Source organism: Oncorhynchus keta, unplaced genomic scaffold, assembly GCF_023373465.1.
Source record: "Oncorhynchus keta strain PuntledgeMale-10-30-2019 unplaced genomic scaffold, Oket_V2 Un_contig_436_pilon_pilon, whole genome shotgun sequence".
NCBI classification, from domain to species: Eukaryota; Metazoa; Chordata; class Actinopteri; order Salmoniformes; family Salmonidae; genus Oncorhynchus; species Oncorhynchus keta.
In genome coordinates this window covers 192,736-209,561 of record NW_026287736.1, presented here as the reverse complement: position 1 = coordinate 209,561, position 16,826 = coordinate 192,736, and the positions used below count along the sequence as shown (strand labels likewise).

At 42.7% G+C, this 16,826-nt stretch overlaps 1 pseudogene; it reads right to left on the bottom strand.

The window, feature by feature from the left end:
• Positions 1-4,398: 4,398 nt before the first annotated feature.
• LOC127924621 (filaggrin-2-like) lies at positions 4,399-15,109 on the bottom strand (annotated as a pseudogene).
• Between the last annotated feature and the right edge of the window lie 1,717 nt (positions 15,110-16,826).

The following is a 16,826-nucleotide window of genomic DNA, read 5'->3' as shown; positions in this document are numbered from 1 at the left end:
GGTTGTGGTGGTTAGGTTGTGGTGGTTAGGTTGTGTTGGTTAGGTTGTGGTGGTTAGGTTGTGGTGGTTAGGTTGTGGTGGTTAGGTTGTGGTGCTTAGGTTGTGGTGGTTAGGTTGTGGTGGTTAGGTTGTGGTAGTTAGGTTGTGGTGGTTAGGTTGTGGTGGTTAGGTTGTGGTGGTTAGGTTGTGGTGGTTAGGTTGTGGTGGTTAGGTTGTGGTAGTTGTGGGTTGTGTGTGGTTAGGTTGTGGTGGTTAGGTTGTGGTAGTTAGGTTGTGGTGGTTAGGTTGTGGTGGTTAGGTTGTGGTGGTTAGGTTGGTGTTGGTTGGTTGTGGTGGTTAGGTTGTGGTGGTTAGGTTGTGGTGGTTGGTGGTTAGGTTGTGGTGGTTAGGTTGTGGTGCTTAGGTTGTGGTGGTTAGGTTGTGGTAGTTAGGTTGTGGTGGTTAGGTTGTGGTGGTTGTGGTGCTTAGGTTGTGGTGCTTAGGTTGTGGTGGTTAGGTTGTGGTGGTTAGGTTGTGGTGGTTAGGTTGTGGTGGTTAGTCAGTGACTTGCATTTACATGTTTGCTTATTACTTAGTGATTTGATGATTGTAATTATGTTCGAGGCTTGTTATAGAATGTAATATGTAAAACACCTTTTAGGGTATATATTACCATACTCCCAATAGATTGATTATAAATTGACTTGTGAATGGCACTTGGAGTGTTTCATTTATATTATTTCAAGTAATGAATGATGAATAACAGAACCTATAAATACTAGCTAGTCACTGTTATTCTCATCATGTTAGAATATTTTGAAATATTACCAGGGCAACAAAGTGACTTGTGGCTTTTGACAATGTTTGATTGATATTATTGTACATCATTTACTGATAACTGACTCATAATTGCTAACAGTCTATTTATAACGTGTATCATGTAACCATACTGTGAAATATCATCTTGTTCCTGACATCCCAGTGAAAGGAAGCGCTTGTGCTATTTCTTACATCGACAGCATGTTCCAACTGAGGTGCCAACCGACTCAAATTCCTCTAGAGGCATTTTTTTCTTCCAAGCTGTTATATAATTTGTTATCCGCGCCGTGGTGGGGTGCATTCTGGGACGGATCCCAGTCGGTCACGTAAAAGTCGTTACTGTTTCAGAGCTAGTGACCCTTGACGATCGTATACAACAAATCTAATCATGATGTAACAGGGGGTAAAAAATCTACACCTACCTTATATACTGTACAGTATATACACCACATATACCTCATACACCACATACGCCACATATGTATGTATGTGGTGTATATACTGTACAGTATATAGGGTGTATGTGTATAAGTAGGTGTAGATATATATGACTTTACTAGACATATTAGTTTTTATCAAGAGACATACCTTGTACAGTATAGCATCTATGCTGTTACATAACCTGACCTGAGACCAATGAGTTTACAGTAATAACTCCTGATTACAGGGCTCTGTGGACAGTCTCATTCTGTAGATGTATTTCTTTACAAAGAGACACAGCTTTATATTATAGCTGATTCAGTGATTATAAATATAAACTGTGACAAATTAGTTTATTCTCTCATGAGATGAATTGTGTGGATATTTCCTAAACCTACTGTAAAAATATATATTATGTAACTTTGTAAGATGTGTGAATTACATGTAGCAGCCCTTTCCTGCAGTCAAATGACCTTAGTGGCCTCATGGGTGGAAAGTTATTCATATTTTTCATAATTCATAAACATTATTTTTTAAACGCAGCCGAAAATCCGGTGTTTCTACGTCAAACGGTTTTGTCATGTTTCAGTCTTCTGTGATGTGTAATATTGGGATGCAAACGCCAAATGTAATACATTTCAACTGTGTGTCTGACATGGTACAGATGTCTTCTTGTTTTTGAGCCCATAACCATGTGTGCAAGGTGTGTACTTTTGTTTCAAGAGAAGAAACACCATGTGTGACCCTGATTTAACCCACTGCAGTAAAAGGTTCATCTATTTAGAGACGAGCTTTATACTATTTCCAAATGAGTTTACATGGATATTTCCATAACAGAAAGCCTGGGCCTATAGTGTACTACATTATAACTGTGTTAGGCATATTAGTTTATATGGATATTTCCATAACAGGAAGCCTGGGCCTATAGTGTACAACATTACATTATAACTGTGTTAGGTACAACATTATAACTGTGTTAGGCATATTAGTTTATATGGATATTTCCATAACAGGAAGCCTGGGCCTATAGTGTACTACATTATAACATTATAACTGTGTTAGGCATATAACTAGTTTATATGGATATTTCCATAACAGGAAGCCTGGGCCTATACAACATTATAACTGTGTACATATTAGTTTATATGGATATTTCATTATAACTGTGTTAGGCATATTATTTATATGGATATTTCCATAACAGGAAGCCTGGGCCTATAGTGTACAACATTATAACTGTGTTAGGCATATTAGTTTATATGGATATTTCCATAACAGGAAGCCTGGGCCTATAGTGTACAACATTATAACTGTGTTAGGCATATTAGTTTATATGGATATTTCCATAACAGGAAGCCTGGGCCTATAGTGTACTACATTATAACTGTGTTAGGCATATTAGTTTACATGGATATTTCCATAACAGGAAGCCTGGGCCTATAGTGTACAACATTATAACTGTGTTAGGCATATTAGTTTATATGGATATTTCCATAACAGGAAGCCTGGGCCTATAGTGTACTACATTATAACTGTGTTAGGCATATTAGTTTATATGGATATTTCCATAACAGGAAGCCTGGGCCTATAGTGTACAACATTATAACTGTGTTAGGCATATTAGTTTATATGGATATTTCCATAACAGGAAGCCTGGGCCTATAGTGTACAACATTATAACTGTGTTAGGCATATTAGTTTATATGGATATTTCCATAACAGGAAGCCTGGGCCTATAGTGTACAACATTATAACTGTGTTAGGCATATTAGTTTATATGGATATTTCCATAACAGGAAGCCTGGGCCTATAGTGTACAACATTATAACTGTGTTAGGCATATTAGTTTATATGGATATTTCCATAACAGGAAGCCTGGGCCTATAGTGTACAAATTATAACTGTGTTAGGCATATTAGTTTATATGGATATTTCTAACAGGAAGCCTGGGCCTATAGTGGCATTATAACTGTGTTAGGCATATTAGTTTATATGGATATTTCCATAACAGGAAGCCTGGGCCTATAGTGTACTACATTATAACTGTGTTAGGCATATTAGTTTATATGGATATTTCCAAACAGGAAGCCTGGGCCTATAGTGTACACATTATAACTGTGTTAGGCATATTAGTTTATATGGATATTTCCATAACAGGAAGCTATTATATAAACTGAAGTTTATATGGATATTTCCAAACAGGAAGCACTTTTATCTGCAAAATGTTGAGGAGCAAAAGGAAGCCTCTCACCCATTATGTGATTACTGACTAGAGTGTGAGAGTGTGTAGTAGCTTAGTGTGTGTTTATTTGTTGTACTCAGGACTCTGCCGCCCGTGTTAGGCTTGTGTGTGTGTGTGTGTCCGTTGGTGGAGTTTAGAGTTTATGACATGAGTAAGTAGGTCACCACGGTTACGTCATGGATGTTAGATTCCGGTGCCCTAACTGGCATGGCCGTTGGGACACTGTGTGTGTGAGTGTGTGTGTGTGTGTGTGTGTGTGTGTGTGTGTGTGTGTGTGTGTGTGTGTGTGTGTGTGTGTGTGTGTGTGTGTGTGTGTGTGTGTGTGTGTGTGTGTGTGTGTGTGTGTGTGTGTATTTCTGGCCATTGGGACACAGTGTGCTTGTGTGTCACACTGATGCTCCTCACATTACTATTAATCCTCTTTGCCAGGAAAGATGGGAGGGAGGAAGGAGAGGAAAGAAGGAGAGGAGATGGGGAACACTAGAATACTGAAGCTATTTGTGTTTGTATCTGTGTAGAGTTTGACGGCCTCGTTTTAAAAGTTTCGTTCGGTACAGTACTGGACGAAGGGAGGAAGGGACAGAGGAGACGAGGGGAGGAACACTAAAATACTGAAGATATTTATGTTGCAGAGTTGTAGCTGTGTTTACAGGAGTACAGGACAGAGTTGTAATGATCAGTGTGTTCTGTGCTAAGATGTGTCCTGTAATAAATCATATTTTGGGGAGTTTTCTACATGTTTATGTTTTATATGTCATATAATATATGTCTACTATTAAACTGCATAAGTCAGCTGCCAACTTGATTTAAATATTTTTTTCCCCCTCAATTTCACCGGTGTTCCATTTATGACCATTTTATCATGTGTGTGAATTATGTTTCACCATTAGACCAGAAAGAGCACAACAAAAGTTAAAGAAAATCACACGAAACAATACTTTTAATTTATGTTTTTTCAACATCCTTTTATTTTTCAATGTTTTCAATCTTTCAACAATCAGAATGAGTTGTTGTCATTATAACCATTGCATTACCCATTTCTGGAAAATCCATTTCCTGAACCATCCGGCAAACCACAAACGTTGAACAATATCACAGAGTACAAATGTCAAGGGATCGGGACATGGGTAAAATACATACATTACAGTATCACAATCAGGAAGATACAAGGGGACGGAGAAAACACACAATAACCCCCCAAAAGAACTGAATCAAATAGAAAATAATAATCAAATAATAATAATAACAGTATCCAAGAGAGATAGAGAACTATACATTTATACAGAACGGCCAGTAGGCAGGCACGTGGATGTGAGACATTTAACTAGTACAGCCTGTATGATCCACAGCTGATAAAGCAACTCAATGTAAAGGCCAAGATTGGGGATTGGTTCTTTTGACCTATGAAAAGTAGAGGCACCTTTGAGTGAGAAGAGAGTCGTTTCCCCATTGCGTCTCAAGTGCAATTACTACTTGATTCCTATGATCAGTAAGTCTAATGAATTGAGAATTTGTTGCGCTCTGGATTGCAAATGTGCTTTTGTATTCATGGTTTTACCATTCAAAACGTGTAGTGTGTCGTCTTGTGATATGTTCGTAACTGGCCTTAACAGGGGCTTTGTGTGTGTGTGTGTGTGTGTGTGTGTGTGTGTGTGTGTGTGTGTGTGTGTGTGTGTGTGTGTGTGTGTGTGTGTGTGTGTGTGTGTGTGTGTAAGAGGTCAGTAAAAGGTCAATTGATGGTAGGTTGCTCCAGGCATTTGCTAGTGACATGGAATCTAAAAGAAAGAGTTTCTTTCAGCGGTGGTTCATGCAGACATTTTTTAAGAAAACAACTTGAGGCATTTCATTGACATTGAGAACGGACTGTACAAAAACTTTCTCACAAGGACAAGCTGATAGCTTCTCTTTTCCACTTCCATTTCTCCTTTTTATTTTTTGTTGTTTTTCATTTTTTTCTTTGGAAAATATATTTAAATATATGTACATTTTATATATCACAGTTATTTACAATCCAAGTGCTTGAAAAATGATTAGGTGTCCTATTCTGCATAAAGCAGGGATAGGTGTTTAGGGAGTAATGGAAACTGGTACAGCTGTTTTGTTGGTGGGGAGGAAGAATGGAACTCATTGTCAGGGGTTGGACGTGTTTCTTTGGTCATGGGAATGTTCCCAGAATGCCTTACCACCCACAAAGCAATTGGCCACTTGAGTTCAAACCAGAGCCTGAAAACAGCCTTCCATTTTAACGTTCATTCTAACCTTCCATTGTGATGTTTGTCTTTTCCCGAAGGAAAGAAAATGTGAGTTCCATCCATTCCCCTCATTCTTTTCACTCCACCACATTTGCTGAACCAATAAGTGATCTATTATTATCATTGTTCATGGATTGGATAAATGGATGGAGTGAGGGAAGGGTCCATATAAAAACATGGCGACACAGTGAACCAAGTCTTTTGAATCTGTCTGTGGTGATTGTGAACATCACTTTGACTGTCCTTGTTATTATTATCATCATCATCGAGGAAGAGTGTCTGTTGGCATAGTGGTAGGTGAAAAGGAGCGAGACACCTGATGATGAAGCAAAACTGAGGTTGGTTGTTGTTCGCAGTATCTCAAAGAGTCTTTGATGCTGCCCTTTTTCACACCTCTTATTCTTCCTCCCTGCGCTGGATCCCTTTTTGCATTCCTTCCACACCTCCTCTCTTTCTCTTGCTTCCCTCTGCTAGCAGAATTCTGACTCGTTCCCTGCCTCTTTGTTTTCCCCATTGCTATGGCCGCCATGTTGGTGGTTGCTAGGCAGGGCCAGGTAGGGATGCTGGGGATGAGAGGGCGGGGGGATGTGGAGGAGGCGGGGCTTCTGTTTGGCACCTCCCCTGATTGGACAGCGCTCTGTATTTCAGGCGGAGCTTGTGGGGCAGGTAGGTGGCCTGATCGTCTCCACTCTGACTCTGTGGCACCGACATCTGTGATGTCGCCCTCTGGTTGTAGCTTCCGACCTCGGAAGAGGAAGATGATGGTGACTCGTCATCGCTAGTGGAACCACCTTCTTTGTCTGAGCTCCTTTGATCACCATCACTGGACGAAGTGTCTTTCCCAGAGTGGGACTCAGTGTAAAAGCCCTCTCCGGCCCTGGGGCCGCCCTCGTAAGTGAGCACTGGGGGCTCCTCCTCATCCAGGGTACTGAGATAGGCGTTGTTGATGTGGTGCTGGTTGGAGGAGTGGCTTGACTTGTTGCCTGCTTCTCTACTGTGGTGGAGGAGCTCTGGGGCGAATCCTTCCTTGTGGCCGCCATCTTGGGTCTGATAAGGGCTGTACTGGCTTCTCTGTGTCTCCTGATGTCTTTGCTGCTCCTCGCGGACTCGGTACCTTTGGACCTCCTCTGTGATGGTCTCTGTGTTCTCAGACTGTCTGCTTTGTTGGACCTGGGACTGTTGTTGTTCCATGTCCTCTGCTTGCCTCTGGTTCTGGCTCTCCATATAGGAGGAGCTGGGGGAGCGGTACATCTGTATCACACTCCTCTGGGCTGGGGCCGCTACCTGCTGGGGTGCTGGGCTGGCAGACTCCTGGTGGGAGTTGTTCTGGTGGTTGTGGTGGAAGTCCATGGCACAGTCGGCCTCTTGGGACCTGTGTTGGTGGCCACCGTTGAAGGAGATCCCAGTGGGGAGACCAGCATCCATGTCAGTGTCGTTGGACTCCATCTTGATCTCATAGCCCATGGGCTCAGGGCTGGAAGAGTCGTCAGACATGCACCCGTCGGAGAGGGATCCTCTTGGGGAGTATTTTGGGAGTGGGGTGTGGCGTTCCCCTCTGGTGGACTGTTCTGCTTCGGACGAGTCGGAGTTCAGCAGAGTGTTACCACAGGCACTGGAGTACCCGCTACTGGAGAAGTAGGGGTGACCAGCACTGGACTGTCCGTTTCCGCTGTTGGAGAGCTGCTGGCTCTTCTCCATGTAGGAAGCAGTGCTGATGAGGCCGACGAAGCTTCAGCTGCAGGAGTTCCGTCTTCAGACGGCTGTTCTCATCATTCAGCGCCATCACACGGTTCTCCAGCACCATGTCATTCATCCTCCTCTTCTCTCTGGAACGCTTGGCCGCCTCGTTGTTCTTGCGCCGCTTCTCCCAGTAGGAGGCGTCCTTCTTTTCGTCGGAGATGAACTCCCGCTTGCGACGGCTGGACATGCTGTTCTTTGAGCCGCCTTTGGTCTGGCGGCGTGGGACGTCATCGTCACCGGGTCTGGGAGACAGTGGCGGGAGGCTCTCGCTGTAGTTAGAGTATGAGTCTATGTCCAGGTCGTTGTTGTTGTTGTTGGGAGATGCAAAGTGAAGATTCAGGCTTTCCATTGTTGAGTCCTTTTGACCAGATTGGTGATCTGGCATTAAGGCCAAATGGGGGTAAGGGAGAGGACGAAAGTTAGCTGGAGAGAGAACTTATTTTTATTAGCTTTCTCTTTAAGTCGCAGGATCTGCAAAAAACTTGGGGTGATGTATTTGTGCTTCTCTAAGGCTGAACCTCATTGGTTAAATTACATGACAAAGTTTTGTGAAATGTGAGATTCAAAGTTGGTTCTTCTGTGTTCTTTGAAGTCTCTAGGATGCAGAAGTGAAGTAGGTCAGTTGGTCTCCTGGAAGACTTTTCTTGTAGGCTGGGATCGCTCACGAGGAAACACACTATAGAAAGAGAGAGAATAAGAGAGAGAACATTCATTAGTTACCATAAATACTATGCCTTCCCACTGTGACATACATTAGGCATTCAATGTATTTCAATGTTACTGTACAGTGGTGATGATCGAGACAGAACCTACAGTCCTAGAAACTCATGATGTGATTAGTTCAGGGTATTCTGGAGTTCACATGACTTCATAACTGCGATTCTGACACTTGATCCAAACTGCAATGGAGCTGCCATCACTCATACACTGGCATGTCACCATTTGCTTGTGCCCAGAAAGTCTACGAGCTACTATGACATAATCATAACATTATGTAAGAAAATGTTTCATCTTGGATTTGAATCTGAACATTCCTTTTGATCACCTTACACAATCCCTCATACTCAAAAGGACTTTCCTTTGCTAGACGTAACCCTTATTGGAGTTCTGTGGGGAGAAGGCGGGGTATTGAGGTGGGCCAGCCTGGGGGTATACAGAGAGGGAGGGTGAGTAAGGCAGCAGCACGACCGGTACCCTTCCCACTCCACTCACAGGAATATAGGTCAACTCTGCTCAGAGGCTGCTAGGCGGCAGGTAGCCTAGTGGTTAGAGTGTTGGGCCAGTAACCGAAAGGTTGCTGGATTGAATCCCTGAGCTGACAAGGTAAAAATCTGTCTATCTGCACCTGAATAAGGCAGTTAACCCACTGTTCCCGGTAGACTGTCATTACAAGTAAGAATTTGTTCTTAACTCACTTGCCAAGTTAAATAAAGGTTAAATACAATAAAACAAATAAGCGGGTTGTGCAGGTAAGGGAGGTTCTGAGCTGCAGTGTCTAAAGCGCTCTCTGTACAGTGTTGTGTAACAGCGCTGCACCAGACAGTCACATAAGAGGGCCAGTCTGACCTAGTGCCAGGGCTGTGGTTACTGAGCGACGGGCATTCAGGGAGGGAGAAAGGGAAGGAGCGCAAACCATCTATGTATCGACCTCCAATAATGTCCCTCTATAACCTTTATCAGTTGCCAGGTGGGATATTTTTTAAATGTAGCTATGAGGTCACATTGGTCTCTTATGGCACAATTGTCTACAATAATCCATCAAAGAGGTCAACTCAAAGAATCACTAACTTGTGACGTATTGTTGTGTCATAACAGTGGGCTGATGTCCTGAAGCTGACATATGACTTGTTATTCAACTGGCTGTGATTCCCCAACGGCACCAGAGGAGAGAGCCAAGGTCTCTTTTCCTTTATAAAATGCCAGCTAGAGAGCCTGCCAGGTATTACACAACCACAGTTAGTTAGTATGTATCGAGTGCATTCTGTGCCCCTACCGACGGGAAACATTGCTCAACATCCCCTTTTCTCACAAGTCACCAACATCGGTCGGTGGTGTTGCTGCATAAGCAGTTCAGTTGACTCATCGAGATGTTACATAACGTAAATGCGCTAATTCTAGATCTGTTGCGCTGATGATTCAGAGACATTAATTATGCATCACTTAACAGGGCAGTGTGTCCTATCTAGATGTTCTATTTCTCCACTAGAAAAACACATCTGCGAGGAATCAACGTAATAATCTATCTAGGTCATTACTGTGTTACAATTACTAGTTAATTATTTTTCTGAAGCAACTCCCTGAGCCAACAAGACTGCATCAGTCAAAACATTGACAGAGTCCGTTGCCGTTTGTGATTCTGATAACAGATCAAACAGAGCGCTGAGGTAATCATGATGGCCTGTTCTGATTGGTTGCTGTCTTATTGATTCAAATTTTAGTCAAACAGGAAAACCTGTAGATCAGTAACAGAAGCTTTTGGTCAGATATTGTTATCTTATCTTATCTCTTTTCTATAGATTCAAAATTGTTTCTAATGTTAGATATTTAATCTGTTAATTTCTGGTCTTTGCTACCACTATCAGCTCAAGTAAGACTAAATAAGGTCTGGATTTATTTTTCTGGGATCTGATCTAAAGCTGTCTCTAATCTGTCTGTCACTGACACACTAACTGAACTCAGCCCAAGTAGAGTACTTTCTGACCTAGTCCACTTCATTTGGCTATAGAGCTTGTCTCAGGTTACACAACCTGACCTAGTATCAACCTCATCATAACAACCTGACCTAGTCTCAACCTCATCATAACAACCTGACCTAGTCTCAACCTCATCAACCTGAACAACCTCATCATAACAACCTGACCTAGTCTCAACCTCATCATAACAACCTGACCTAGTCTCAACCTCATCATAACAACCTGACCTAGTCTCAACCTCATCATAACAACCTGACCTAGTCTCAACCTCATCATAACAACCTGACCTAGTCTCAACCTCATCATAACAACCTGACCTAGTCTCAACCTCATCATAACAACCTGACCTAGTCTCAACCTCGTCATAACAACCTGACCTAGTCTCAACCTCATCATAACAACCTGACCTAGTCTCAACCTCATCATAACAACCTGACCTAGTCTCAACCTCATCATAACCTCATCTCAACCTCGTCAAACAACCTGACCTAGTCTCAACCTCATCATAACAACCTGACCTAGTCTCAGACCTAGTCTCAACCTCATAACAACCTGACCTAGTCTCATAACAACCTGACCTAGTCTCAACCTCGTCAACCTAACAATTCATAACAATATAGATCTAGTCTCAACCTCATCATAACAACTTGACCTAGCTTCAACCTCATCATAACAATCTAGAGTATGACCATTTTATGACATAATAATACTAGTTTACAGTATATCGTTCTCACAGTGGCAGCTCCCTTCCTCCTTTCCCTCATTTGCATAATAGTTTTAGTGGTTACACCTTCCAGGACACATTTCTCTGTCTTTTTTTCACAGTGAGAGACAGCCAAATAGGAATTCCCTCCTATTTTGCTCTGCTGTCTTTCTTTCCCCCAAAGAATCACCACAGCCACCACATGAGCCATCTCTTTCTCTGTCTCGGTTTTGGTTTTCGCCCAGACACAATACTAGAGGGTGTAGTATGTTTTAGAAACAAAGTAGCGAGGGAAAACAGAAAACTAGAATGTCAGGAATGTCACAATGTTTCCACTCATCGATCAAAAGAAGGGAGAGAGAGAGCGCCATTGCGTGTCCCACTGACCTAAAAACGGAGCGCTGCGCATTTTCCTCTACCTCATTGATATGGTACTGGTACTCCCTGTATATAGCTTCATTCTTGTGTATTTTATTCCTTGTGTTTTTATTACTCTGCATCGTTGGGAAAGGGCTCATAAGTAAGCATTTCATGGTAAAGTTCTATCCGGCGCACGTGACAAATAAATGTGATTTGATTTAAACAGAGCTTGCTCTCTGCCTTTGACTGCGTGCCATAAAATAGGTAAATAGAGCTGGAGAGGGAGGAAAATGGATAGGGGAGGGATTACAGAGCGCTCTAAAAATAGAGTGATAGAGAAGGGGTATTGGGGAGGAAGGCTGACGAGAAGGGCTTAGATGAATTCAATTGGTGGACACGACATTAAAGGAATTTTACAGACACTGCGGTACGTTGTAAAAAAAACTTTTTTTTTTAAATTGAAGAGCCTACGTCAGCAGCGCAAAATCGGATTATAAAACCCCTGGTGATTGATACGCAACACGAATTCCTGGATACTCTATTTGACACCGAGGGGGGTCTCTATGCTACTCTATCTCTATGCAGACGATAAATAGCATGCATTAGATACTTTAAAAAATAAGCATTGACGTCAGAAGGCACACACCCATGTTCCATGTCAAAATCCGACATATTTCATAGAGCTGTGAGGACCGGGCTGATGTGCTAGTGTTCTGAATGTCATTGTGACAAGTTTACAAAGCAGAGCTTGCCTAATGCTGAAATATTAGCCACACCTACAGGTCACACACTGGAGGTCAGAGTGAGTATATTTTAGAGGTTGAATTCTCTCTGTAATATTGAGGTAAATACTGGATGATAAAGCTAAATTATCATTCCAAAGGGATAATACAAAGAAAAAAGCATTGAAGATTTTCAAAAGCCAGAATCTCCCTTGCTTCCCACACAATTATCAAGCTGTAGGAATGACTCACTCACAGCTAGGATTTCACCACCAGCGAGTTTAGCTGGAGGAGATGTTAAAGACGGATGGGAAATGTTAGCACAGCCAAAGCCGCTCTCAGGCGTTTCACCATCACCTTTGACCCCCAAAGGCAAGACTGAGTAATGCAAAGCATCCCTTTTCCCCTCCATCTCCAAGACATGATGAGCCACCCACATAAATGGACATGTGGTGGAGAGGCCGGTCAGGCGCCTCCATTTTAGGTTCTGGCTTTGTCTTCTAAGAAAAGGCACCTAGAATCTAGGGAGACATTCCAGGTCAACTCTGAGTTCTATATAAGCATGTCGTCCTCTCTGTCACATGGGCTTGGGGACTAGGCTACCCCCTTGTTTTCCATCTGCAACTAGGGAAATGCACGTTATTTATGTTCCATTTTTCTAATCAATGTTCTTATCAAACATCTCTAATCCCTCTACCACTTCCTACCCATAAAGAGCTGTAATACTGCAACATGGACTTCTGCTCTCTATTCACTTGCAATAAAATGAGGGGTGTTGTTTGCTAGGTGTAAGTCCAAGCATCCTTCAAGGTTATAGCCTAGATTAAAGTACCCTAAAAGTGACTTCACTATCGGGAAGCCAAAGTGTTCAGCTGCTTCAGATTCCACAGAGGCTAAATCTAAGAGTGGCAGGAGTCAGCTAAGTACTACGAGCCCCCAACACGTTTGCCTTCTAGTCTTTTTATATATGGCCAGCTTGTACCAGGTAGGGACACACTTAATCAGAATTCGCTCAAAGAGGCTGTGTGGCAAAGCCAAAGAAACACCCTCCTGATTATGTTTCATGTCACAGTGAACCGAGTTGCAGACCAAAATGTAGCTCTGAGTCTTTCCACACATCCTGCTTTCCTCCAGTCTGAGTTAGACTGGTTTGACCAATATTCACATTGGGAAAGAAAGGCTGTTCTGTAAACAGACCAACTGGCAGCAGCCTAAAAGGCTTGGTGACTGCAGCTCTGCCGACGGAGGGTTTCCCTCTATTGCATCATGTCCTGGAGTTGGACAACTCAACACACACAAGCCCTGTTTTGGGTTATTATCTTAATTATGCAATAGAGCTCGTCCCATTAAGATCCCATGGGAACAAGCAACTTTATATACTGGCAGAAAATACCGGAATTATACCACCTGGTATAATTGGTGTAATTACACCTAAATAGGATTTGAGTGTTTTGTTTGAGTACAGATTTCGCAAGAAATATATAAAAGTCAAATATAGTTGTACTGACTGGGAGATGACTGTAACGCATTCTGCTTAGGCTATGGGAAATCATGTACAGGCTAGTGTTAAACATTAAACATATGGCCGGTGAAAACCTCAGGGCACAAGTCGAGATTGGCAACACCTGCTTTTACTTTGCAACAGGTCAATTAAATACAAATACCTCTAGATTTAAAAAAAAATGGAGAAAAAAATGAAAAAAGAAATACATGTGATATTCCTAATTGTTAAATATCAAGGCACATGCTTGCAGATCTTTGTCTATGAATTAATTCTGCAAACTTTCCCCCAGCCCTCATGAAAGACCATGATTCTATTCATTCTCCTCTCATTCTACTGCGTAGCTTGCTAGTGCATAGCTATTATGTCATATGCCATACCACCCCTCAGCCCCCCTCAAAATAACTCTATGGACTGCTTATAGATGTGTAATAACATGATTATAACTATCCTTTGTGCCAAAATTCCATGACATCTAGTTTTGACCAAATATTTATCACATAAAATGACTAATGGCATAGAATGGATGCAAACGCAAGACTTATACCTAGTAATCGCTCTTCTTCCAAGTTCCAGAGAAAAGCTACACGTTACGGCCGAACATCCTCGACAGGCACATGGAATGTCTGAGGGTCTGACTTACAACACGACAAAAGGAGGTCACCGATAGGAACGAAATCAATAATGACGAACTTGCCTGCACCAATAGACAATTTATTGCACTGAAATAAAAAAGAATGTTCTATTCGTTTTCAGTATACTTTGCCTATAATTAACCTACCTGTATATTATTAGACTTATCAAGGCTAATAATGACAACTTCGTAAATAAAATATAGGTCACACACCTGCTATTTAGATTTAGCAACATATCAATAAAACAAATATTTTTAAGTAAAGAAATAAAAAAGGTGTTTTAAACTACAATAACTACAGACAATGTTCTTCACAGCAAGAGGCCACCCCCAAAACGGTTTGATTTCCCAATCTATTGCACAGTGGATTTACTACCCATCCATTGAACAAATACCATGAGGAAAAAACGCCCGACCTGACATTGAGCGCATTGAGCAATGTGAATCGGCTTCTCTTTACAACAACATCCACCACTTTACAATACAGTGCCTTGATTAAAACTGAGAATGTTCCAAGCTTGAGAAATATACAGTATGAATGAATAATTGGGAAAGGGAACTGGTTTAAAATAAACCACAATGACTACAAATAAGTCAAAGTCACACATACAGTGGCTGTCTACCGGTAGGGGCGAGTCGCCCGCATGTGAACAATACCCATACCTAAAAGCATAATGAGAATCTGAATCCGCAACAGTGGTGCACTTTTAAACAAATATCAAATTCTAAATAATTTGTTATCCAGCATTCAAACCAATCGAACATTTCCGCACAGAATTAAGCACATCAATAGGACTCCAACGCACCTTTTACGAACAAGTGACGTGTCTCCGGCAAAAAAATGCACAATGCCGGACACAAAGCAATCGCTTTCCGCAGTTGAAGTTGGCTCGTATCCTCTATTTCTTTCAACAGAAATGGTCAAATAGCTAGATGTTTCATTTGTCTGAGAGAATAAAACAAGCGCTCGGGAGCAGCTCTAGCTCCTCTTACTTGCTCTGAGGTCAGTCTGTCTGGTTGTAGCTTACTAGAAGCAGTGTCTCCCCCTTTGCATTGAGTCCCGACTGTTATGTTGGGCGCTTGCTCCAGTTTCTCTCCCTCTCCCCTCTAGAATGTGTGTTAGTGGGTCAGTGGTTGCGTAACAGCTCATAGGCTGCCTCGTCACGTCTTTTTTGTTGGCGCGCGCGCTCCCTGTTTGCACCCATGGTACTGATCCCTATTGCTTCGACCTGATGCAACACAATTTGGCAGGACCGGGCCACCGGACTAGTAGTATCTGAATTGACTAGCGCCAGACAGAATCAGAATGAGATTTCGGGCAAAGATTTGGTTAGGTTGCCCAAAGGGCGAGGTGAAGGCAAATAGCCTAAAGCTTGTTTAGCCTACCTGTGCGTGTGTATGTACACGTTTTATTATACTTGTAAGTACCAGAGGTCCTTATAAGAATAGTAAACCAACAAAAATTCAGAGAAGTGAGGCCATTTTGCTTTACTTGCAAAAAATGATTTTAGGTTTAGGGTTTAAAGTTAGAATTAGGGTTGGGCAAAGGCTGGCTTTTTCAAGCAGAAATTTGCATCCTGCAGCTCTAACTCCAAAAAGTTTTGGGACACTGTAAAGTCCATGGAGAACAAGAGCACCTCCTCCCAGCTGCCCGCTGCACTGAGGCTAGGTGACACGTCACCACCGATAAATCCATGATAATCGAACATTTCAATAAGCATTTCTCAACGGCTGGCCATGCCTTCCTCTTGGCTACTCTAACCCCGGTCAACAGCCCCCCCCCCCCTACTCGCCCAAGCCTCCCCAGCTTCTCCTTCACCCAAATCCAGATAGCAGATGTTCTGAAAGAGCTGCAAATCCTGGACCCGTACAAATCAGCTAGGCTAGACAACCTGGACCCTCTCTTTCTAAAAGTAACCGCCGCCATTGTTGCAACCCCTATTACCAGCCTGTTCAACCTCTCTTTCGTAACGTCCGAGATCCCTAAAGATTGGAAAGCTGCCGCAGTCATCCCCCTCTTCAAAGGGGGTGACACCCTAGACCCAAACTGTTACAGACCTATATCCATCCTGCCCTGCCTATCTAAAGTCTTCGAAAGCCAAGTTAATAAAGAGATCACTGACCATTTTGAATACCACCCTACCTTCTCCCCTGTGCAGTCCGGTTTCCGAGCCGGTCACGGATGCACCTCAGCCACACTCAAGGTACTAAATGATATCATAACCGCCATCGATAAAAGACAGTACTGTGCAGCCGTCTTCATCGACCTGGCCAAGGCTTTCGACTCTGTCAATCACCGCATTCTTATCGGCAGACTCAATAGCCTTGGTTTTTCTAATGACTGCCTCGCCTGATTCACCAACTACTTTGCAGACAGAGTTCAGTGTGTCAAATCAGAAGGCATGTTGCCTAAACCTCTGGCCGTCTCTATGGGGGTACCACAGGGTTCAATTCTCGGGCCGACTCTTTTCTCTTGTATATATCAATGACTTAGCTCTTGCTGCAGGCGATTCCCTGATCCACCTCTACGGAGACGACACCATTCTGTATACTTCTAGCCCTTCCTTGGACACTGTTCTATCTAACCTCCAAACGAGCTTCAATGCCATACAACACTCCTTCTGTGGCCTCCAACTGCTCTTAAACGCAAGTAAAACCAAATGCATGCTTTTCAACTGTTCGCTGCCCGCACCTGCCCGCCCGACGAGCATCACCACCCTGGACGGTTCCGACCTAGAATATGTGGACAACTATAAATACC